Source organism: Coffea arabica, chromosome 4e (genome assembly GCF_036785885.1).
Source record: "Coffea arabica cultivar ET-39 chromosome 4e, Coffea Arabica ET-39 HiFi, whole genome shotgun sequence".
NCBI lineage: Eukaryota > Viridiplantae > Streptophyta > Magnoliopsida > Gentianales > Rubiaceae > Coffea > Coffea arabica.
Genome location: NC_092317.1, coordinates 30,011,384 through 30,037,405, shown reverse-complemented (window position 1 = coordinate 30,037,405; position 26,022 = coordinate 30,011,384).

Sequence of the window (26,022 nt, the reverse complement as noted above, 5' to 3'; positions counted from 1 at the left end):
GGTTCGTTATCTAATTGACTAGGCCCTTGCCGGCTCGACTCGAGTAACTAACCACATGTTTTGAGCTCAGAGATCACCGAAGAGTCATTGGATACAAGCCTCCAAATGACATCAGAACAGACTCAGATGCAGATAACAGAGTCAAGTATATACGGTAAGTAAGCATACAGACAACCAAGAGAACGAGTGTGATAAAGTACACTCTCGTCTCAAATAGAATAGCAGATAGTACAGTCATTCAAATCACAGATTTCATGTACAGAAACCAAGTTAAACAACAAATGAGAGGAGTGGTACACTCACCAGTTCCAGTACAGATACTTCAAAAGTTTTTACCCAAAGTGGCTTTAATCGCCAAGAAACCCTAAAATAACCAAGATAAAATAATTATAGTTGGCACATCCACAAACCCTGTAAATGGAATGCATAAATGAGGCTCGACTACAAGTCGTATGCTTTCCCAGATTAAGTACTAGTACAAAAGAATAACATATGAATTTTGAGCAAAAAGATAACAGTTGGTCCTAGGGTTACAAACAACCCCCAAAACCCTTCATTTTTACCAAGATCAATTCAACTTGAAGGAATCGCGTAGCCCTAAAATTTTGGGCAGCATGCCCTCTGTATTTTGCTATATTCCAGCCATTGTGGCTTAATTGTTTTCCTCAATCAGTCCCAAAGCCACACACAAAATAATCTGATTTCAATAGCCGTTCAATAGGCTCAAAGTCGTACAAGTACAAATTCAAGCTAGGAAAATGTCCGGAAATGAAGTTTAAGTCAGAAAACAAAAGACAGATTTGACGTCGCTTAGTGGAACGGACACAACTGAAGCTACGCTTATTGGATTGGGGTACAATTTATACCGTTTCGAAGCTAAGACAGAGGGCTACAACTTTCATAAAAGACCACTCAACCCAGTTCATAGTATATCTAGGTCAAATCACAAAGTACAGAACCAGACTTTCACCATCACGCTGGTTAACAGCACTGGGTTCGAATGACAATAACTCAGGTTACACAAGTCCGATTGAGGCGAATCTTATGGAGTTTCAAAGCCAAGACATATACCTACATTTCTTATGAAAGCCTCCAAAGCTAAATCATGCATTTTCAGAGTCAAAAATTGAAATCTCTACGAAGACAGAAAACTATCCGCGAAACAGGGCTTATGAGCAGTCAAGGGTATTTCGGTCATTTCACATGTTATAGTCCTCCGATTGAGTTGAAATTTTACCGGAAACTATAAAATATCATTTCCTACAACTTTCATGTTTTGTACTAAGCCTTATTCGGCCTCTAACATGGTCAAACAGAACCAGGCAGAACAGGGCAAATTGGAAACCCTAAAACTGAAATTCATGCACTCTAACTGAAATTCTTTGAAGGCAAGCAAAACTAGCATTTTCAAGCTCAAAATTACTCATGATAACTACCAAATCATGGCTAAACATCAATCATCATATGAGGACAGAAAATTTACTATAAAAACTGAAATTCACCTTACCCCTACTTCCAACCATAAACTTGTCCACAAAACTACATATTTAACCTTTCCAATCCACTAATTGACAATTATTAGAAACAAAGAGGGATTTTGCAAGCAAAGTACCTTGAATCCTCAAGAAAGATGGTGGCTTAGAGTTCTTCTTCCCAAATTAGCTCCACAAACACCTTGAAAACTACCTTAACTAGTACTTTTATGGAGTAGTTTGCGATTTAATCGGTTGGAACTCAAGATTTGGACAAGAAATTGAAGTGCAAGATGAAGAACTCTCTTGGTTTCTCGCTCACTAATTTCGGCCAAAGGAGACAAGAAAATGAATGAATTTTGGTCAAAAATCTGATTTTAGTAAAGTTACTAACCTTGGTCAAAAGTCCAACTTCTAATAGCATAGTGACACTTGGCTCCTTTTTAGGGTTTTAATCTTATCCTTTTGTCTACCAATGGTAATTTATCTAACTAACCTCTAATTGTCTCCTAACACCTTGTGCAGTAATTACTTTATACAAAACGTCAATTAATCGGCAAAAATTTATCGCACTTAGCGCACTAGCGAGCCCCACATCCTTAATACGCTTCAAACTTAATATGAACTAACTTAAACTAGAAAAATGATTTAAAAACTCTACTCACTTATAAAATGTCTGGAAAAATCAATATAAGAAGGTATAATGAAGAAAATGCATGCGGGAAAGTACAATAAAATAATATAAAAATAAGAAAAATTTACGGGTCCTCACACTCTCTCCCCTTTAAAGAAATTTCGCCCTCGAAATTTCCTTACCACTATGATCTCTCAAAGTCTTAGTTAAACCACAGATCGTACCTTCTACATCCTCAGACGAGTCAGGGACCTGATGTTGCTCTAGAGAATACACCCGAGCCTGTACTTTCGTTCCAGTCCCTTCCCCCTTTAATTGTCCAGGGTTGGTCTCAGTTGGTTGCTGGATCCCTTTTCCTTTTCGCAATCGAACTGGACAGTCGGAAATCCGATGATTGGCGCTTCCACAGCGCAGACATTTTCCCTCTTTCTTCCAACAATTTGCCTCCGTATGATTTGGCCCTCCGCAATATCCACAGGGACCACGAGTAGCAGAGACCGATCCTCCCTGTGAGACACCTCTTGACCTCCCTGGTAGTCGTACTCCCCCGTTTCCCTTTCCAATCTTAAGAGGTGTACTCTTATCCTCTCGGTCCGAGCTACTCCCAGGAAATCCCCTTTTCTTGGCTTGGAAGTTTCTAACTTGTAACCTCGAATTCTCAACTCGCTGGGCTTTCTCCACAGCATCACTAAAAGCACTAAGTTGGGCTACAGCCAGGTCCTTCTGAATCTCAACATTTAATCCCTGGACAAAACGCCTTATCCTTCTTTGTTCGGTTACAATCAGTTCGGGCACAAACTTAGATAACCGAGTAAATTGACTCTCATGCTCGGCTACGGTCTGAGTTCCTTGGCGAAGCCGAATGAATTCATCTTCCTTCTTTTCTTGGATTAGAGGAGGGAAAAACTTGGTGTTGAATTCCCTCATGAAATTCGCCCATGTTCTCGGGGTTTGTTCTCTTTCCCATTTCAGTCTAATGATATTCCACCAAGATTGAGTTGCTCCCTCCAGTTAGAAGACAGCGAATGTCACTTGTCTCTCCTCGGTATAATGTATCGCAGCAAAAATATCAATCATCTTCTCCAGCCACCTCTCAGCCACGTCAGGGTCTAGTCCTCCAAGGAATTTTGGTGGGGAGAACTTCTGAAATCTTTCAAGGGCTCTATCCTCGCCTTCTATATTGTTACCAGGGTTTCCAGGTTGAGGATTAGGGTTTTGGCCCAGGTGTTCCACTACATGGGCTAGCAGATCGATTATACGCTGGATAGCAGCGGCTACTTGAGCATTCGGGTCAACCCTAGGTTCAGGGTTTGGTTCAGGTATTGGTTCCCAGTTACTTCCTTCATTCAAAGGTTGCCTAACACCACGTCCACGGCCTCTTCCACTACGGGTACCCTCCATTGAATTTACCAATCTAGGGTCGAAGCGTGAATATACCATTAAAGATAATTATATGCATAAGCAAGTAACAAGAGGTACACACAGATCAAAAGCATATATACATAACACAACTTTATCAAACAAATCAAACGATAGCAGTCAGTCAGATACAAGCAAAAGAAAATTCCATGAAAGTATCAGAGCCATCAAAAGTACTATATACTAACCAGGCCGAAGGTACAAAAGCAACTAACGAAAAGCTTTCCCCCTCTAGGGTTCCGTCCATACTTCAGGAGAATACCACAATTTATATCTTAATCAAGATTAGTCATACTTAATAACAACCGAACAAATCACACGAAATTCCATAGAATCACATTTCTAGTTTACCCAAATCATTTCTAACCTAGGTTCTCATTTCTTTCGTATCCGGGTACAAGAATCCCAAAGAACATAATTCACAACTTGAGCCGGCTGGTCCTAAGCGTAAATCATCCATATTAAAGATTCCTACCCGACATACATACCTATCTTCCTCAAGTCCCATGATAAAGATCTTTACACTTATAACATGCACGACTCATAGTTTACGCCCAAGAAGAGCACAGAATCCTTTAAACATATTCACAAAATTAGGACTATAACAACACTTGGCCCAAGCTCACTCCGCGTAGAGACCACGTGAAGTGGCTCTGATACCACCTGTGACAGCCCCGCCTCCCCCTAAAGCGAACCAAAGGGTTCGACGGACCGCCTGCCCAACTCTCGCCAGGACTACGGAGTCGAAACTCACAAACCCTATAGTACGCGCGATAGGACCCAAAGAAAAATGAACAATCGGAGACAACTAAGGTGAGAACATGCTTACCAAACCATAAGATCTTAATATCTCAAATGAATACACTTAATAGACAAGATTAAACACTTATATATATATTTACATCAGAGCCTTTAACAAATTAACTAAACTAAGGTACAAACCAAAGTATTCATACAATTAAAAATACAATTCGAGTTTCGGTTACAAAAGAGCTTAACAAAATAATATTTATACTAGCTCGACCCTTTCTTCCAAAATCAGGGATTCAAAGTTTGCCCCTAAAAGGAAAACAAAGATAACAGGAAAGGGGTGAGCTTACGCTCAATGAGGTACCAAAATAATAGCAGTCAAGAGTCATAGAATTTCATGTTCAATTAGTCACACGTGCATATCACATAGAGAAATAAACAGACACCTTAGATAGAAAGGATACAGGTGGCTCTCAGGAGCCAAAATTCCCATTGCCGTACTTGAACCAAACTCGTTGACTCTCCGTCAACGTATAAAGAACAACTATGTCCGTAGACCCCACTTTACACCACATTTCGTCCACCGAACATACCCCTTACCGGGCCCGAACACCTCAACAGAAACAGAAGTGGTAATACTCGAGTATACCGGAATCAAGAGTCTCAATACTCAAAGATTCCCAGAAACGGACTACCGTGGTTCGTTATCTAATCGACCAGGCCCTTGCCGACTTGACTCGAGTAACTAACCATAGGTTTTGAGCTCAGAGATCACCGAAGGGTTGTTGGATACAAGCCTCCAAACGACATCCGAACAGACTCAGATGCAGATAACAGAGTCAAGTATATATAGTAAGTAAGCATACAGACAACCAAGAGAACGAGTGTGATAAAGTACACTCTCGTCTCAAACAGAATAGCAGATAGTACAGTCATTCAAATCACAGATTTCATGTACAGAAACCAAGTTAAACAACAAATAAGGGGAGTGGTACACTCACCAGTTCCAGTACAGATCCTTCAAAAGTTTTTACCCAAAGTGGCTTTAATCGCCAAGAAACCCTAAAATAACCTAGATAAAATAATTATAGTTGGCACATCCACAAACCCAGTAAATGGAATGCATAAATGGGGCTCGACTACAAGTCGTATGCCTTCCCAGGTTAAGTACTAGTACAAAAGAATAACATATGACTTTTGAGCAAAAAGATAACAGTTGGTTCTAGGGTTACAAACAACCCCCAAAACCCTTCATTTTTACCAAGATCAATTCAACTCCTAAAATTTTGGGCAGCATGCCCTGTGACAGCCCCACCTTCCCCTAAGGCATACCAAAGAGGTTAGCGGACTGCCTGCCCAACTCTCGCCAGGACTACTAAGACGGTTACACACAACTCAAAACGTGCCGGAATACAATAGCGCGCTTAAACAAAGCAAAAATCACGAAATCGAAACGGAAAGTGAATAGTGCCTGCCACGTCACAATCCGACCAGGACCCAATCGAATACAAGTAACTTCATATAATCTTTGAAATGGACATATACAAACCAAACATACCACATGAACATGAGTACACGCTTTTATAAATCACATTCGTATTTTTACAAATCAAAAGGGAACATCTGAATCCAAGTACAATTAGGGTTTCCAACCATTAAGGAGCTATACAAAATATCTAAACTAGCTCAACTCATACTTCAAAATCACAGTTCCAAAAGTGGTTCCCTGTAAGGAAAACAAGGATAATGGAACGGGGTGAGCTAGAAGCTCAATGAGGTACCAAAAGTATAATAGTGGAAATCATGAGAAAACACTTTTAGGGCACATATACACATCAAGTAAGAGAAATAAATGAACACCACATTTTAAAGGATACAGGTGGCCCTCAAGAGCCAAATCCCCGTTGCAATACTTGATCCAGCCTCGTTGACTCTCCGTCAACGTTTAATAACACACTCATGTCCGCAGACCCCTCTTACGCCAAAATCCTGTTCACCAAACATACCCCTTACCGGGCCGAACGCCGAACAGTAACAAAAATGGTAATACTCGAGTATACCAGAATCAAGAGTCTCAATACCCAAAGATTTCCCAGGAACAGGCACCCATGGATTGTCAATTACCTCGACGAAACCCTTGCTGGCTCGACTAAATTAACTCCCCATGAGGTTGAGCTCAAGTTAACAGGAAGATCGTTGGACACACTTCCAAACGATCTCATAACAGGCGCAAGTAACAAGTTCATATTCATAACAAGTACAGGTAAGAGATTCCAGTTCATTCAGTACAGGCAAGAGAACGAGTGTGATAAAGTACACCCTCGTCTCATTCAAAATAACAGAGTTCATAGTTATCCATGTCACACATTTCAAGTATAGATGAACCAATTAAACAACAATTCAGGGGAGTGGTACACTCACCTACTAAGGCGAAATAACGTCCAGAATATCTTTCCGGGTAACACTCTCAATCACCGATGAACCCTAAGGTTAATCAAGAGAAAATATTACAGTTCCTCCAGCAAAAGTTAGGTGAATCGAAGACAATTCAAATACTACTAGTACAAAGTATAAATATGATTTTGGAAATGAAAAGAGTACATTTAAACCAAAGGACATGAGTAAAATATTTGGAAAACTTATGCTTACTCGTAAAACTTTGAAATATCCATTTGAGTCGAAAAAATGATGAAAACGTATTTCTATTAGTTGTAAATTTCATTTTTCCAAGTGTACAAGTTTCGGCCAGATTCGACCTTATATACCTCGATAAAAGAGGACACAAATATCCTAGATGGTTCATATAGTATTCGCTCCCAAATCGTTACCAAATCCTCGAGTGGAAATTTGGGCAGCACGCCCTTTGTATTTAGCTATTTTCCAGCCATTTATGGCTTCATTATTTTTCTCAATCAATCCCAAAGTCATACACAATATAAATTCATCACAATAGCTGTTCAATAGGCTCAAAGTCATTCAAGTACAAGATTTAGCTAGGAAAATGACTGGAAATGAACTTTAAGCTAAGAAACCAAAAAGGCAGATTCACCACTACTTAGCGTATCGGACATAACCGAAACTACGCTTATTGGATTGAAGTGCAAGTTATACCGAAGCTAAGACAGAGGGCTATAACTTTGATGAAGATTACTTAGTCCAGTTCTCACCCTAACTAGGTAAAATTTACCAAAACAACCCCAGATTTTCCAGTTCGAAACTCACTGTAAAATTCAACTAGCAGTCCTGATTCATTCAATCATATCTCAGTATACACAACTCCGATTCAGGTAATTCCAAAGCCATTTGAAAGCTAAGATACAAGGCTATAATTCTTAAGAAGACACTGACAAACCAATTCGGTAATATTCCTGGTCAAACTAACCACCTACAGAGGCTGATTATCATTTTTGACAGAAACAGGGCAGCAGGGGCAATTTTGTCATTTCACAAGATACCCTGCTCCGATTGAGCTGAAATAAATTTTGTAGGCAACTAGTTAACATTATTTGCTACAACTTTCATGTTTTAACCTAAGCCTGATTTGGCCTCTAACATGCTCAAATAAAACCGGACAGAACAGGAAAAATTGGAACCCTAAAGCTGAAATTTATACATCAAAGCTGGAATTTCTTTAGGCAAAGTTAACTAGCACCAAGACACAAGCTTTTCCATATATCAAAGCTAATAAATCATGATCAACCCTTAAGCTTCACAAGTGAGCAGAATTTTTCAATATAAAACTGAAATTTACCATACCTCTACTTAAAACCATGAACTTAGCCACAAAACTACACATTTAACCTCTCCAAACCACTAATTGACAATTATCAAGAGTAGAAGGAAATTTCTAGGGAATTTACCTTGAAACTTGAAGAAAGATGATAGCTTAGGGTTTCTCCTACAAGAATCACTCCACTACAAGCTTTAATCTTTCTTAACAAACAACTTTTATGGAGTAGTTTGTGATTTGGTTGGTTGAATCCCCAAGATTGAGCAAGAAAATGGAGTTAGAGTTGAAGGCTTTCTTCTTGTTTTTCCTCCTCAAGAATTCAGCCAAGATGCTAGGAAAATGAAGATGATTTGGGTCAATTTTTGGTATTTAGTAAAGGTGATGAATAGTAGGTCAAAGTCCATCCTCCAATAGTTACTTGACACTTGTCCATTCCTATGCTTGATCTCATCCTTTTGTCTCTCCTTACAAATTAACCTAGCTAACCTCTAATTATCTCCTACCACATGGTAAATGAATCCCTTAATGCAAAACTTAACCTAATTGGCCGAATTAACCGCACTTAACGCACTAGCGGGTCCCACGTCCAATACACACTTCAAATATCGCATGAACTAACTTATACTAGAAAAATGATTTAAAAACTATTTTTACTTATAAAAATATCTATAAATAAAAATATCTATAAAATTAATATGATAATCAAAATATAGAAAACGTGTGCAAAGAAAGAAAATAATGCCTAGAAATTAAGAAATTTTTCGGGTTCTCACATGCCCTCTGTATTTTGCTATATTCCAGCCATTGTGGCTTCATTGTTTTCCTCAATCAGTCCCAAAGTCACACACAAAATAATCTCATTTCAATAGCCATTCAATAGGCTCAAAGTCGTACAAGTACAAATTCAAGCTAGGAAAATGTCCGGAAATGAAGTTTAAGTCAGAAAATAAAAGACAGATTTGATGTCGCTTAGCGGAACGGACACAACCGAAGCTACGCTTATCGGATTGGGGTACAATTTATACCGTTTCAAAGATAATACAGAGGGTTACAACTTTTATGAAGACCACTCAACCCAGTTCATAGTATATCTAGGTCAAATCACAAAGTACAGAACCAGACTTTCACCATCAGGCTGGTTAACAACACTAGGTTCAAATGACAATAACTCAGGCTACACAAGTCCGATTGAGGCGAATCTTATGGCGTTTCAAAGACAAGACATATACCTACATTTATTATGAAGGCCTAAAAAGTTAAATCATGCATTTTCAGAGTCAAAAATTGAAATCTCTACGAAGACAGAAAACTATCCGCGAAACAGGGCTTATGGGCAGTCAAGGGTATTCTGGTCATTTCACATGTTACAGTCCTCCGATTGAGCTGAAATTTTACATACAACTACAAAACATCATTTCCTACAACTTTCATGTTTTGAGCTAAGCTTAATTCGGCCTCTAAAATGGTCAAACAGAACCAGGCAGAACAGGGCAAATTGGAAACCCTAAAACTGAAATTCATGCACTCTAGCTGAAATTCTTTGAAGGCAAGCAAAACTAGCATTTTCAAGCTCAAAATTACTCATGACAACTACCAAATCATGGCTAAACATCAATCATCATATGAGGATAGAAAATTTACTATAAAAACTGAAATTCACCTTACCCCTACTTCCAACCATAAACTTGTCCACAAAACTACATATTTAACCTCTCCAATCCACTAATTGACAATTATTAGAAACAAAGAGGGATTTTGCAAGCAACGTACCTTGAATCCTCAAGAAAGATGGTGGCTTAGACTTCTTCTTCCCAAATTAGCTCCACAAACACCTTGAAAACTACCTTAACTAGTACTTTTATGGAGTAGTTTGCGATTTAATCGGTTGGAACTCAAGATTTGGACAAGAAATTGAAGTGGAAGATGAAGACCTCTCTTAGTTTCTCTCTCACTAATTTCAGCCAAAGGAGACAAGAAAATGAATGAATTTTGGTCAAAAATCTGATTTTAGTAAAGTTACTAACCTTGGTCAAAAGTCCAACTTCTAATAGCATAGTAACACTTGGCTCCTTTTTAGGGTTTTAATCTTATCCTTTTGTCTACCAATGGTAATTTATCTAACTAACCTCTAATTGTCTCCTAACACCTTGTACAGTAATTCCTTTATACAAAACTTCAATTAATCGGCAAAAATTTATCGCACTTAGCGCACTTGCGGGCCCCACATCCATAATACGCTTCAAACTTAATATGAACTAACTTAAACTAGAAAAATGATTTAAAAACTCTACTCACTTATAAAATGTCTGGAAAAATCAATATAAGAAGGTATAATGAAGAAAATGCATGCGGGAAAGTAAAATAAAATAATATAAAAATTAGGGAAATTTACGGGTCTAAGTGGAAGTAGAAGAGTTACCCAAGAGTTTTATTTAGTTTCCTATTTGATTTTGGCAAGCAAGTCAGTTTTGGAAACCCTTTAGACATCCCTTTCCTCCTTGGAAACAGATTTGGTAACTTCCAAATTCCTTCCCACGCCAATTCGGATCTTTCCTCCTTGAAAATAGCTTTGGTAACTTCCAAATTTCCTTCCCACGCCAATTCAGATCTTTCATCCTTGAAAACAGATTTGGTAACTTCCAAATTCTACTCCAAGAAGGATTAACAAACCAGAAATTTGTTCCTACTCAATTTGGTTCCAAGAAGGATTGTACAAATCTGATTAGTTTAGGAAACCTTTTGGGAAAAACCCTTTCCTTCTTGTAACAACTTTTAGAAGGTTCCAAATTCCACTCCAAGTAGCATTGCGCAAATCAGAATTTTCCTCCCACACAAGTCGGTTGCCCCCTCTTTGTTTTGCCAACCGATTTCTTCTTTTCTTTCTTTTGTTTTGTTTTTTTTTTTTTTTTGTATAACTCAAACGGATAACAAAGAGCACTTGGCCGTAAGAAATAATTTCCAGATTCGGTCAGCCCTCTATATTCCCACAAGCAACATTCAAGACAGGAAGTTCTTGCAAGGACTCTCCAAGAAACTTCAAGGTAGCAACCAAGTAATCCAAAAACCCTAGAATGTTGTAGGTTCGCTTCAAGATCTCACAAACTCCAACTAGTTTAGCCAAAATCAGATTAGAAAATTAAGAAAACAACGTGGGTGACTCAAGGACGAGCTTGGACAGATTTGGAAACAAGAAATCCTAGCGCAAGTGGAAACCCTAGCCGCCCTAATGGAACCCTAGCCACCGCCCCACTTGCTTCTTTGTTGCCCAAGTGATGTCCAACGGCCAAGACAGACTTGGATGCAACCAGAATTTTTGATTACACAAACGCACACCACGCGGACAGATTTGGGAAAAATAATTAGCGACTCAATACCAAAAACAAAATGCGGACAGATTTTGGTGAACATCAAACGACCCACAACAACAACAAGTCGTGGACAGATTTGATGAGCATCAAACCACGCACGTTGGAGACACAAACGTCCAGCACTTGATGTGACAACTACTACGGACAGAATGGATGCAACAAAAGAACTAAGGTACGGACAGATTTTGGAAACAAGGAGAAACCCTAGCCGCCGCCCCTTGAACTTGCTCTTGTTCACGGACAGGTTGGGCTACTATTACACGCACTACTTGGTCAGAATTTTGGTGCAACAAGCGATACAAAATATGGTTAGATTTGTCTAGGCAATAATCAAGCATGCATGGACAGATTTGACACAAAGTGATTCACACGACAAGGAAAGAAAAACGTGGACAGATTTGCTTGTTTGGTTTTTTTTTTTCCTTTTTTTTGACGGAAAAGAATACAAACGACACACGAACTGGTTAGCAACGACGCAACAAATGAATTTCGGACAGATTAGGGGCAAGGCTCAAATGACAAGAACAAACACGACACGGACAAAAATTTTTTTTGTAAGCAAAGGCAGCGGAACAAAGAAAACAAAGACAAAAACTACGGATATAATGGAAGATACCTCTACCAAAGCTCTGAAGCCAACTGATACATTCCTCGATCAACTTGTTTCGAGACACGTAGCACGTTTGCCCAAGGATCTAGCGAGGTTGTCCAACGCTTGGATTGCTGAACCTAGAATCAAACGGACGACACGATTTGATTAAAGGCAGTAGACGACACTCCGATGAAGGTGAATACTCCAGGGGAATAGGTCGGTAGAACAATCAAGGACAAGACGCTAGATTGCTCAACACCCTTGCCAAAGCAAGTAAAAGGCTTGAATTCTCTCTCAAGAAGAAGAATCGAAAATAACAAACTTTATTGATAAAACGTCTACCCTTAATGCTTACAAAGCAAGCCTTTATATAGGCAAACTAACGAAACCCTAATGCTAGTAGAAAGGAAATAAGGGTTCAGCCAGGCCTTGGACTAGGTGGGCCGATTTCAGCGAGGGACCTTGACGCCTCCGCCTTTGGTGCTTCATGGGCTTGGGCCCATGTGTAGCCAACTTGCTTGACCCCTTCAAGCCTTCAATGTCTCTATGAAAGCCTTGAGTCAAGGCCGCCATCCGTGCACACATCATTGATATAATTGCAACTAATAATAAACCTCTAGCCTCCGCTTCAACCATTCCTAACTCACTAAATTTTTTATAAAAAGCAAAATTTTCCTTTCTAGAATGATCACGAAGAAGGCCGCTACCTATTGAGGAATTCCTATCAATACTTGCATCAGTATTGACCTTAAAACACCCAATGGATGGCTTATTCCAGCAAACAACAAGAAAGCTCTTAATTGGATCAGCTTTCAACTGGAAAACTGAGATACAAACCTTGGAAGTGTGCTTCATTCCGCCCATATCAAAGAAACCACAAAACAATGGAAATGCATGCTCCTATGACTAAAATGAAGACATAAGTGAACTTATAAGTTACTTTATAGATAATATCTCAAATCTTTTTGACTTTTATTACTCAGGTAAAGCATTCAAAAATTTTCTAGCTCTTCTAAGGGAATTCTTTTCAAGTATCTCTAAATCTCTAATGATATTGTTGAGTTTACAACACATGCTATCATTATTTACATATGGTTCCATTTTGAAATTTTTCGTACGGAGTCACAAGGAGAGACATATTTTCTTCTCTATGCAACTCGTTCCCTCACAAATATAATATTATATTTGTTCAGTCATATTATTTCTTCAGTCATATCATATTATAATCTTTTGTTCTTCCATATTCTTTGCATTTAACCCATTGTACAAAGCATTTGCCAATTTTTTTAACCTTCTCATTTAAGGAATAATTTTAGAAACCTCTGCTGAGAATCCTACCTTGAAGTTGTAGAAATATCACAAGCCTCCTTTAGTTCATGCATTTTCAAAATGTATCAGTCCAAATCAGAAAAAGTGAGATTGAAATATTAGTTTTAGAAAAGAGAATAGATTTTAATCCCATAAATGTCTTTTAGACTTTTAGTATCATTATTTTTCTTCAAATTTTATTTTTGATTTGATTACAAAATATCCCTTTTCATTAGGGTTTGGTAGAAATCTATTTCATGTACTCAAGAAATATACACGTCTCATGATAGCTAACAGTTAAACATGTTGGTCAACTTTCGTAGGCTGTGAAAAGGCTAATTATGCCCTCAAGTAGATTATTCTTTTCCTACCCTTCTACTACTAAGTACTTGCAATTTCTCTCATATTTCTTCTTTCTTTCTTCTTTGTCCTAATAAAAAATTTCTTTTCATGATATATATTCTTATTTTCCTTTGAAAGGTCTTTAATCATCATCTATTCTCATAAGAAATCAAAACAAATTTAGTAAACATATTTAATGTAATTTTTATTTTTATTGACAACCCACTATTATGCATCAGTTCTTTCTTTTTAATTTTTATTCTCTTTTTTATTCATTTATCTTTTTTAGTCTCATTAATTCCTTTTTTTATGTAAATGCTGATTATGTTATGGAAAAATATGTGATCATTAGAAATTAACAAGTACATATTTTGAAAAAATAACTTGTACAGCTGTTGCCTCATTAGCAATGCCTAATTATTATCACAAATTAGTACATTTAAGAATCAATATTGTGAACAATAAGAAAAAATTACAACATGATTAGTAATTGGAATATCATGTAACTTCCATGTATTCAAAATAGATTACACATCAACCTACTTTTTTAGGGATGTCAAGTGTTTAGTCTAACTATAAAACTTCCATTGTTTTGTTTATCTACAGAACTTTTTTTTAATTGTTTTCTAATTTAGATGATGAAATGTAAAATCTGAATATATAGGTGTTGAAATTTGGATTTCTATCTTATTCAAAATTACCAATGACTATACTTTATTCAAAATTAATATATCACCCAAAATTTATTAATTACATATTAAACAAGAAAACGATAATAGGTGCATTAATTTTTAAAATATAGAAATTTGGTTGCATCAAAGAAGGAAGGAAACAAAAAAAAGATAGAGAGACAGAGAAGAAGAAAAAGAAAAAAGTGAAACTTGAAAAAGTAGATAATGTAGAAGACAAATTTAGCTACAAATTAATAGAGAGCACATTAGTCAATAAGCAGCAATTAGTATATGGATAATAGTTACCAACTCTTAATTACATGGGACTGATATATGATTAAGTCCACATTAGATGTATCAATTTAAGATTAGGTATAAGAGTGATTTTGCCATTGGTGATGTCAATAGGAGGTCCCATTTTGATAAGGGAAAGTATGTGATGTTACTAAAAGTTTTAGAGAGAGCAATGAAATTGTCAAAAATTTCAAGAGAGGTTTCTGGTATTATCCCTTAATTTAATTCATTCCATTTTATCTCTTATTTTATCACTATATTCATCTATAATTTTAGCTACACACGAACATTGAAAATAGTATACATAAAATAACATACCTAAATAACATATGTGACGGCCCCACCTCCTCCTAGGGCGTACCCCAGGTTTCGGCGCGTCGCCTGCCCAGCTCTCGCTAGGACTCACTCACTCAAAACGTAAAAAACTAACGTACATCCATAGAAAATAAACAACACAGCCACTTCAACTTAATATATACATTGATACTCAAAACCAGATACAAGACTTCTACACACCAAAATACTTCAAAGTTTTTACAATTCGAGTACAATCAACCCTAGTCGGGTACTAGCGTGAGTACAATATCAAAAGTCAAAATAACTAGATTACGCTAGCCGGTATACGTCTCACGCCTAGCTCGTACCCCTGTAAGGAAAACAAATGACGTGGAATGAGCTAAAAGCCCAGTGAGGTTCCAAATAGCAAGTTAACCCTTATTTAAAAATGCAAGTATCACGTAGTAAAGTAATGAGCATGAATAGTTCATAAAAGTGAGCAATAATACTTCAAGTAGCAAATCTCAAAGATAGCGAGTGTAAAAGTTTTTCAAAAGAAACAATAATCGAATAAATAATAATCACTCCAAAGTATAAGGATATGGATGGCTCTCAGGAGCCAAATTCCCATTGCAACACCAGAGCTTGATCAAGTAATAGTTGACAATCTGTCAACCTTCAAGTAAGTAACCAATCCAGTAGAGCACCACTTACACTACTCTCCGTCCACCATTCACACCCCCTACTGGGCCCAAAATCCTCAATAAATATTGGTGGTAATACTCGAGTATACCGATTAGTCGAGGAGATATCACTCCACTCGACACAACAAAAAACCCATGGTTCGTTACCTAATCGACCAAGCCCTTGCCGGCTCGACTAGATTAACTAGCCAATGGGGTTTGGGGTCCCCAAAAGTCGATGAGGTAACACTCCAATTGACTGAATTAAAATAAAAGTATGGAGACGGGAATGAGAGGTACCTTCCACTCGGATAGAGTGTGATACATACTGCCGCTCCACACTTACAAATCAAGTACAAGTATATCAAGTTAATTGCAACAATAAACAAGTAGATATCATATTAGGGCAGGTGCGATAAAGTACACCCTTCCCGATCAACAAATCTCGTATCATGTATTTTCATGGATCAAATATTAAAACAAGTGTCCAGTTCAACCAGATATTTGGAAGCACTCACCAAAAGATGCGGTGCCTTTACAAGTTACGTTCGGGTATTACTCCATGTGTGTGGAGTCCAAATATGCGATAAAACATTGTTTAAGAGCTTTTGAAAGTAACTAAGGTTCGAAACTTAAATGTTTCGTTTAACGAGAATCACATAATTGAAACTTATTTGTAGAATATTTGAAAACTCATGCTCGCTCTTAAAACTTTCAAACTTGGAAACAACTATACTTTGAAATACCATTTGGGTCGACGAAATGGCAAAAAAGTATTTCTATTAGTCATAAATTTCATTTTTCCAAGGGTACAAGGTCGGCCAAGTTCTAACTTATATACCTCGATAAAAGAAGGTGCAATATCTTAAATGGTTCAAGTGGTATTCACTCTCAAACCCTTACTCAAGTCGCAAGTATATTTCTCTAGTCCTCGAGCGTAAATTTGGGCAGCACGCCCTTTGTATTTACCTAATTTTCCAGCCATTACGGCTTCATTATTTTCCTCAATCAAACCCAAAGTTACACACAACACAAACTCATTTCAATAGCCATTCAATAGGCTCAAGGTAATACAAGTACAAAAATCAAGCTAACGACATGTGCGGAAATGAAGTTTAACAAAAGATAGATTTGACATATGTTTACGTAACGTACACAACCGAGGCTACGCTTATCGGATTGAGGTGCAACTTATACCGTTTCAAAGCTAAGGCAGAGAGCTACAACTTTGGTGAAGATCACCTAGTCTAATTTCCAGTGTAACCCAGTCAAATTCCCAATTCACAAAACCAAATTCCAACTAACCAGCCAGTTAACCGTACTACCTCCCAATGGCCATATCTCAAGTTACCAAAGTCCTTTTAAGGCGTTCTTAGAGGCGTTGAAAAGCTAAGACAAAGTACTAAAACTTTCATGTTTTGACTAAAAGCTAGTTCAGTACATATCAAGGTGAACAAATGCAACCAACTTAGTGTACTGTCAAAACTGTCCGCTGATTTTACTCCTAGGGCAGTCAGGGTATTTTCGTCTCTTCACAGGCTCCGTTGCTCCGATTGAGCTTAAATTTTGTAGGCAACCATAAAATGTCATTCTCTACAACTTTCATGTTTGTGCTAAGCCTAGTTGTGTGAGGACTTGTAAATTCCTTATATATTTCTTGAAAATTCCCTTTTATTTGAAAATTATTTGGCAATTATTATTCTACACTATCTGATACGAACAAGAGGAGCCACTGGAGCCATGATACCAACCCTTGTTCATGTCATTCATTTCCATCCAGATTTGAGGACAAATCCTGCTCAAGTGGAGGGGACTGATGTGTGCACGGACCTTAGCCCAAGTAATGACCCAGTCCGAGTTCCATTGGGCCCAGTCACACGTGCACGAGCCAAGCTCTTCAAAGAATCCCTCCAAGCCCTTGTTCGAATTGTCCAAAACCAACATGGAGTCCATAGAGATATTGAAGGCTTGAAGGATTTTAATCGAGTTATCTACACCATGGCCCAAGCCCATGAAGACTCAAGTGGGCCTCCAAATGAGTTGGCCGAATAGGGCCTTAGGCCTTAGTAGTTATTTAGCAATTGATTAGTGTTTAAGTAAGAGCATGGGCCGGCCCATCTTGTCCCAAGACCATGGGCCGACTTTTCCCTTTCCTAGTCCCTTTAGGGTTTCAGTCACTTTAGCCTATAAATAGGCTTGCTTTGTAAGGTTTTAGGGTAGGCGTTTTATCATAAAAATTCAGCATTGTTTTCTCTTACATTCGAGAGTTACAATTCCTTTACTTGCTTTGGCAAGGGTTTTGAGCAGTCTTGCGTTCTGTCCTAGATTGTTCTACCGACCTATTCCCCTGGAGTATTCACCTTCATCGGAGTGTCGTCTACCGTCTTGAATCATATCGTGTCGTCCGTTTGGTTCTAGACCCCGCAATTCCAAGCGTTGGACATCCTCGCTAGATCCTTGGGCAAACGTGCTACGTGTCTCGAAACGTGTTGATCGAGGAACGTATCAGTTGGCTTCAGAGCTTTGGTTGAGGTATCTTCCGTTATATCCGTAGTTGTCTTAGCTTTCCTTATTTCCGCTGCACTTGTCTCAAAAAAAAAATTCTGTTCGTGTGATTTCTTGTGTTGCAAATCTGTCCGCTGTTTAGTACGTCATTGTTGCGACCAATTCTTGGTCAAAGTTGTGCCTAATCTGTCCGTAGTTCTTGTTCTTGTTGTGCCTTTGTTAGTCACAAAATTCTGTTTGCGTCGCTTGTCAAAAAAAAAAAAAAAAAGAGATTTCTGTCCGTTAGTTCTTGTCTTTTGGTCGCGTCGATTTCTGGTCAGTTGTGTGTTATTGTTGCTAGTCCCAATCTGCCCAGATTTCATACTCTCGTGGCATCTATTCTGCCCAGCACTTAGCCATAGCCGAATCTGCACAAAAAAGGACACTGTTCACGTACTGTTCATCCGACACTGTTCACGTACTGTTCATCCGACACTGTTCACGTACTGTTCATCCGAACACAAAATCTGTTAGTGTGTTATCTCCTTTGTGTTGTGTCTAGTTTGTTGATAATTTCTGTCCACAACTTGTTTTTTGCGTTTGAGTCGTTTGTGCATAAAAAATTCTGGTTGTTGGTGTTTCAACGTTGCTCCCAAATCTGTCTCGTTAATTGGTTGTCGCTTGGGCAGCATGAACAATAACGTGACGGCTGCTAGGGTTTCCTTATCTTGCTAGGGTTTCCTTCTCTTGCTAGGGTTATCCTTGCGGCTAGGGTTTTCTACTTGCGGCTAGGATGTCTACTTGCGGCTAGGGTTTCTTTGTTTCACTTGGACACTCTCCTATATTCTCTCATATATTTTGGGGCACTCTCCTACATTCTCTCCTATATTTTAGGAATACTCTCCTACATCCTCTCCTATATTTTAGGAATACTTTCATACATTCTCTCCTAAATTTTAGGAACACTCTCCTACATTTTCTCCTACATTCTCTCCTACATTTTAGGTATACTCTCATACACTCTCTCCTACATTTTAGGAACACTCTCCTACATTCTCTCCTACATTTTAGGAACACTCTCCTACATTCTAGGAACCCACTCCTACATTTTAGGAAGCTAGGGTTTCTTTCTTTTGTGTCCCCATTGGCGCACTTCCATTTCTGTCCGCCATTATTGGCCTTTCAAAGTCGTCTATTTCCGCTTCATTTTGCACCCATATTTGTGTCTTACCTTCTTGGTTACTCTTGTGGAAAAAGTTGGCGAAAATTATTGGACTTGAGCGGCCTTTCTCAACTACCTAACCCAACAGGTAAAGGTATTTGGTAAGTCCATTAGAGTGACATCCATATACACGAGTGCGAGTGGATACACGTAAGGGAGCGTGAAAGGCAATATCTTCGGTTTCGTTGCTAACTTTTTGCAGGTTCCCTCATACGTCATGGCGAATACAAGACGCATAAAAGCTAGCCCACAACATTGTCTTCCTGATCCTAAGGGAGTCAAAGAAGTGGCATTACGTGGTGTAGATGAGCAATTGGACCTCGTCAAATCTCAGTTGCTTGGTTGGTTTTATACCCGTTGCGATGTCAAAGATAAAATTTGTAGCTTGGCCATTGATGGGAGTTGTGAAGTCAACCTTGCAAGCGCTATCATGGTTGAGAAATTAAATTTTCCAACCATTGATCATCTTCAACCGTACAAGTTGACGAGCACTCATGGTGATGTTTGGGTTACTAAGCACACACTTGTACCTATTCACATCGGCAAATATGTGGATGAGGTGTTGTGTGATGTAGTCCCAATTCAAGTGACACATGTGTTGTTGGGCAAAGCATGGATGTCGAGGCGAGAAATTAAATATGACGGACATACTAATAAGTATTCCTTCTTATTTAATAGTCGTCGTCTTGCACTTGTATCACTTACTTATGACCAACTTTGTATTGATCTAGCATGCATGAAAAGTGAGCTTGAGCGTTATAGAATGGAGAAAAAGCTAGATGAAGGAATTGTGCCTGAAGAGGTAAAACCCGAGGGAGTTGAAAGTAATGAGATGAAAGGGTCAGCTGTTGAACTAGAAAAAGAGATGGAAAAATCTAATGAGATGGGTGGTAAAAAGGAAGAAAAGAGAGAAAGTGGGCTGATCTTGAGCAACCCGGTGAAGGCCTATTATTTTCCTAACGAACTTACCTTCGCTTTGTTTAGTGTTTCTACTTTTATACAGATCAAGCAAAGGCAAGTTGAGTTGATCTTGGTGTGTTCCATTCCAAAATCAATTGTAGACTTTGCAAGCCTCCATGGAGTTGGCACTCCAAGAGTTAAACCCCGTTGGTATCCATTCATGGAACAATGTCAACTCAAATCAGTCCACACCAAAGGGGAGTTGATTCGAGCTCGTCTTGAAGGGAACACTCCACACTTTGGGAATCGTTGTGTACCAAGGGTTCGTTTAAAGAACAAGTACCTCAATGACCATTATGATTTTCGTCTTGCTCTTAGTCCACATGAAGCTCCAACATCACCAAATCCGCCTTGGTGCCTTGCAAGTGTGTTCGAGCCGGAGTTCGATTTCATGGGATACACTTCATACCACTTTGAGGACCCTTACCTCATGACCACAAACGATCAAGTTGAGCATACATTGAAGATGGTTTGTGAGATTCAAGGTTCGACAAGGGTTATGTTCCAACTTAGCCCATGGGCTTTGCATTGGATGCCATCTGTAGCCATCATAACAAGATTGAGTCGAAGGCATGTAACTCGTCTTGTCACCATTCGTGCTTCAATTTGTGGGCAAATTGCTTTCAAGAGGGGGGGAATGATACGAACAAGAGGAGCCACTGGAGCCATGATACCAACCCTTGTTCATGTCATTCATTTCCATCCAGATTTGAGGACAAATCCTGCTCAAGTGGAGGGGACTGATGTGTGCACGGACCTTAGCCCAAGTAATGACCCAATCCGAGTTCCATTGGGCCCAGTCACACGTGCACGAGCCAAGCCCTTCAAAGAATCCCTCCATGCCCTTGTTCGAATTGTCCAAAACCAACATGGAGTCCATAGAGATATTGAAGGCTTGAAGGATTTTAATCGAGTTATCTACACCATGACCCAAGCCCATGAAGACTCAATTGGGCCTCCAAATGAGTTGGCCGAATAGGGCCTTAGGCCTTAGTAGTTATTTAGCAATTGATTAGTGTTTAAGTAAGAGCATGGGCCGGCCCATCTTGTCCCAAGACCATGGGCCGACTTTTCCCTTTCCTAGTCCCTTTAGGGTTTCAGTCACTTTAGCCTATAAATAGGCTTGCTTTGTAAGGTTTTAGGGTAGGCGTTTTATCATAAAAATTCAGCATTGTTTTCTCTTACATTCGAGAGTTACAATTCCTTTACTGGCTTTGGCAAGGGTTTTGAGCAGTCTTGCGTTCTGTCCTAGATTGTTCTACCGACCTATTCCCCTGGAGTATTCACCTTCATCGGAGTGTCGTCTACCGTCTTGAATCATATCGTGTCGTCCGTTTGGTTCTAGACCCCGCAATTCCAAGCGTTGGACATCCTCGCTAGATCCTTGGGCAAACGTGCTACGTGTCTCGAAACGTGTTGATCGAGGAACGTGTCTATTCACTATGATCCGTACTGATTTAGCCATTTTCCAACACATGAAAGTTTTAGTACTCTGTCTTAGATTTTCAACGCCTCAAAGAACACCTTAAACGGACTTTGGTAGCCTGAGATATGGCAATTTAAATGTAGTACGGTTAACTAGCCGGTTAGTTGGAAGTTGGTTCTGTGAATTGGGAATTTGACTGGGTTACACTGGAAATTTGACTAAGTGATCTTCATGAAAGTTGTACGCCTTTGTCTTAGCTTCGAAAGGTATAATTTTCACACCAATCCGATAAGCGTAGCTTCGGTTGTGTCCGTTACGCAAAACTCTATCAAATCTGTCTCTTGTTAAACTTCATTTCCGCACTCGTTGTTAACTTGATTTTGTCCTTGTATTGTCTTGAGCCTATTGAATGGCTATTGAAATTAGATTGTTGTGTGTGTACCTTTGGGTTTGAATGAGGAAAATAATGAAGCCATAAATGGTTAGAAATAGGAAAATACAAAGGGCATGCTGCCCAAATTTAAGCTCGAGGACTAGAGAATTACACTTGCGACTTGGGTAAAGTTGATAAATGAATATCACTTGAACCATCTAGGACTTTTGCTACTTTGGTTATCGAGGGTTATACGTTAGAACCTAGCCGAACTTGTACCCTTAGGAAAAGTGGTAATAATCACTCTAAATCCGTTTTCCTTGCACTTTCGACTCAAAAGTTATTTCCAAGTATACATCTTACAAAATTGTTCAGTTTGAAAAGCGAGCAACCGTTTCACGACTATTCTCCAAGTGAATTTCAATTTCTTGATTCTTATTGAGTGAAACGTCTAAGTTTTGAACCTTAGTTGATTTTCAAAGTTCTTAAATCAAGTTTTATCGCAGATTTGGACTCCAAACCCGGAGTACCACCCCAACGCGAACACTAGAGGCACTACTTTTGGTGAGTGCTTCCAAATATCTGATTGAACTTGATATTTGTGATTTCTCTTTGACAAATGTGATTACATGATATATCAGTGATTTAACAGGGCAAGGGTGTACTTTATCACACTTGCCCTAATGAGACTTGTACTTGTTCATCGATTTCAATTGACTTGCTTTACATGTGTATGAATTATATCTTGCCTGGAATTCCAGAAACCCTGTGGCTAGTTAATCGAGTCGAGCCGGCAAGGGCCTGGTCGATTAGATAACAAACCCTGGATAACTAGTAATGTCGAGTGAAGTGTTATCTTCTCGGCTAATCGGTATACTCGAGTATTACCACCCGTGTTTCGTGTGGCGTGCGGGCCCGGATAAGGGGGTTGATCGGTGGACGGAGACTTGCGTGAAGTGGGGTTTTCTTTCTGGACTAGTTATTACTTGAAAGTTGACGGAGTGTCAACTACCAATCGATCAAGCTAGGATAGAGCCGAGACATGAGCCACTGTATCCTTACATGTGAATACGATCCATATATTCTTGATTACCTGAAGTATTATCTCTTTGATTGGACTTGTTTGCTCGCTATTTCACTATTACACTGTTATTACTTTGTTTGATGGCCAATTTGATATTTGGAACTTCACTGAGCTTTGGCTCACTCCGTTAGTTTTGTTTTCTTTACAGGGGTACGAGCAAGGCGTGAGACGTGTAAAGACTAGCGTAATCTAGTTGTTTTGACTTTTGACTTGTACTCGCGCTATTACTCGAATAGAATGTTTTGTATCTGGATTGTATACACTTTGAACCAGTTGGGGTATATTGAGGTTTTGTATCTTGATTGTGCATCAATGTAAATTATAAGCTTGAATTGCGATGTTATTTATGGTCCTCGGATGTATGCACGCGATACGAGTGAGTGAGTCCTGGCGAGAGTTGGGCAGGCAGTCCGCCGAACCCTTTGGTACGCCTTAGGAGAAGGTGGGGTCGTCACAAGTTCGGCTTCTAACATACTCAAACAGAAACGGGCAGAACTGAACCATAAGAAATCTTAATTCTGGAATTTTGTTATATGCAAGCTATAATTCATATTTTTACCTTAAAACTACCACTACTTTCTCCTTTACAAGATTATATACCACATATATGCATCATACAACTCCTAACCCACAAGAAACCCTAACTCAAAAGTCATCCATCTAGTCATCAAAATCACTTGAAACAAACATCACAAGCACAATACTACCATTAATACCTAACTTAATCATGATTAATGGAGAAAGAAAGGTTGATCAACCATTATACCTCAAGACAAGAGCTTGCTAGGATGATCCTTCACCTCTCCTTGAAATTTTTGGTTCCCTAGCTTCCCAAGCTTCCAAACCAGTGATTGATCGGTTTAATTTTTCTTGGTTGCACTCAAAAGGTTAGATTCAAGGTAGAAGATTGAAACTCTCTTCACTCTCTTGCTCCTTCTTGCTCTCGGCCAAAATAGAAAAAAAAAATGAGGAAGAATGAGCTCAAATGGAAGATAAGAAGGCAAGACAAGAGGTTGGTCAAGGAACCATAGATGGTTGACACTTGTCACCACCAAAGCCATCCAAGTTTTGCTTTCTTTTTCCTTGCATTTTGGCCACAATTTTCGGTTATATGGCTGAGGATGAGGGGGGATATTTTGCAAAAATATCAAGGGTATGTGGTGGTAAGGAAGTGGTGGGTTCAATCGGTAATGATCGATACCCGTCGGTTCGAGCCGTTTTTTCTTAAATCACGTATACTAGGGTTTTTACCTTCTAATCACTAACTTATTATTATCACTTCAAATCATATAATATTTCCTCATCCAAAAGTCACTCTTACCTACCAAATTTGATCCTCACTCCGTACCGAATAGTCACACTACGAAAAAACGTGAAAACCCTAATTCACGCTAACTTAAAAAATGAAAAGTGAAACCCTACTTTCTAGGTTCATTTGCACTTATTGTGGGGTGATTGAGTAGTAAAGCTATTAGAAAGGAATAAACGCCAAATAAAAGGACATTTAAGAAAAATATGAGGGATTTTACAATTCCCTTCATTCCAGTTAGGGTTTCGGGTAAAATATGAGAGATTTGAGAAAACCGAGTAGTCACAAGTAAAACTAGGGTTTTTTATTAGAATTTAAGGTTTCTAGTCTTTAAAACAAAACAATGTCTTAAAATAAAACTAAACTAAAGGAAGCGTAATTTTTTTTTTTTTTGAGACTAAACAACAATAGTATCCTAAAAGTTGGGGTATCACAATCTCCCCTCCTTAAAAGAATTTCGTCCTCGAAATTCATACATGTATTCGTAAATTCATATATTTATTCATATTTGTAAATAAGTATAAGCAAAATAAAATAGCTATAAGGTTCAATAAAAGCATTTTTAAATCATAAAATGAAAATTAATAAAACACATTGAAAATAACACACTTTCTTTGTATATATCATAGTAATTTTTTTTTTGAGACTAAACAACAATAGTATCCTAAAAGTTGGGGTATCACAATCTCCCCTCCTTAAAAGAATTTCGTCCTCGAAATTCATACATGTATTCGTAAATTCATATATTTATTCGTATTTGTAAATAAGTATAAGCAAAATAAAATAGCTATAAGGTTCAATAAAAGCATTTTTAAATCATAAAACGAAAATTAATAAAACACATTGAAAATAACACACTTTCTTTGTATATATCATAGTAATTCACACATCCTACGGGACAGTAACCCTAAGTATTGTTCAGGCACTATACTTAATCAAAACTTGACGAAGTACAACCAAGTACGTACGCGTGAATAATCAGGGTCCCCAAATCTCACTCATATCTTCAATATATCCCAAGTCAAGACTATTCGAATCCCCCTTGCCTTGGCTTTCACCATCCAAACTTATCCTCATATTACTCGGGATACCAACTTATCATAAAGGTATCACTCTTTGGTACTCGGGTACAGGAATCCGAAAATATGATCATTCCCCACCTGAGTTAGCTACGCTCAAGAGGAAATCAACCACTTTTGAGATTCCTACCCGACATACATATCTAAAGTCCCCAACAATAGACATTTATTTCACATTTAACAAGTCAAACCCCACAGTCCGAGAACCTTCTCCCGGCACGAGCTCGATAGGAGCTCTGATACCATCTGTGACGGCCCCATCTCCTCCTAGGGCGTACCCCAGGTTTCGGCGGGTCACCTGCCCAGCTCTCGCTAGGACTCACTCACTCAAAACGTAAGAAAATAACGTACATCCATAGAAAATAAACAACACAGCCACTTCAACTTAATATATACATTGATACTCAAAACCAGATACAAGACTACTACACACCAAAATACTTCAAAGTTTTTACAATTCGAGTACAATCAACCCTAGTCGGGTACTAGCGTGAGTACAATATCAAAAGTAAAAAATAACTAGATTACGCTAGCCGGTATACGTCT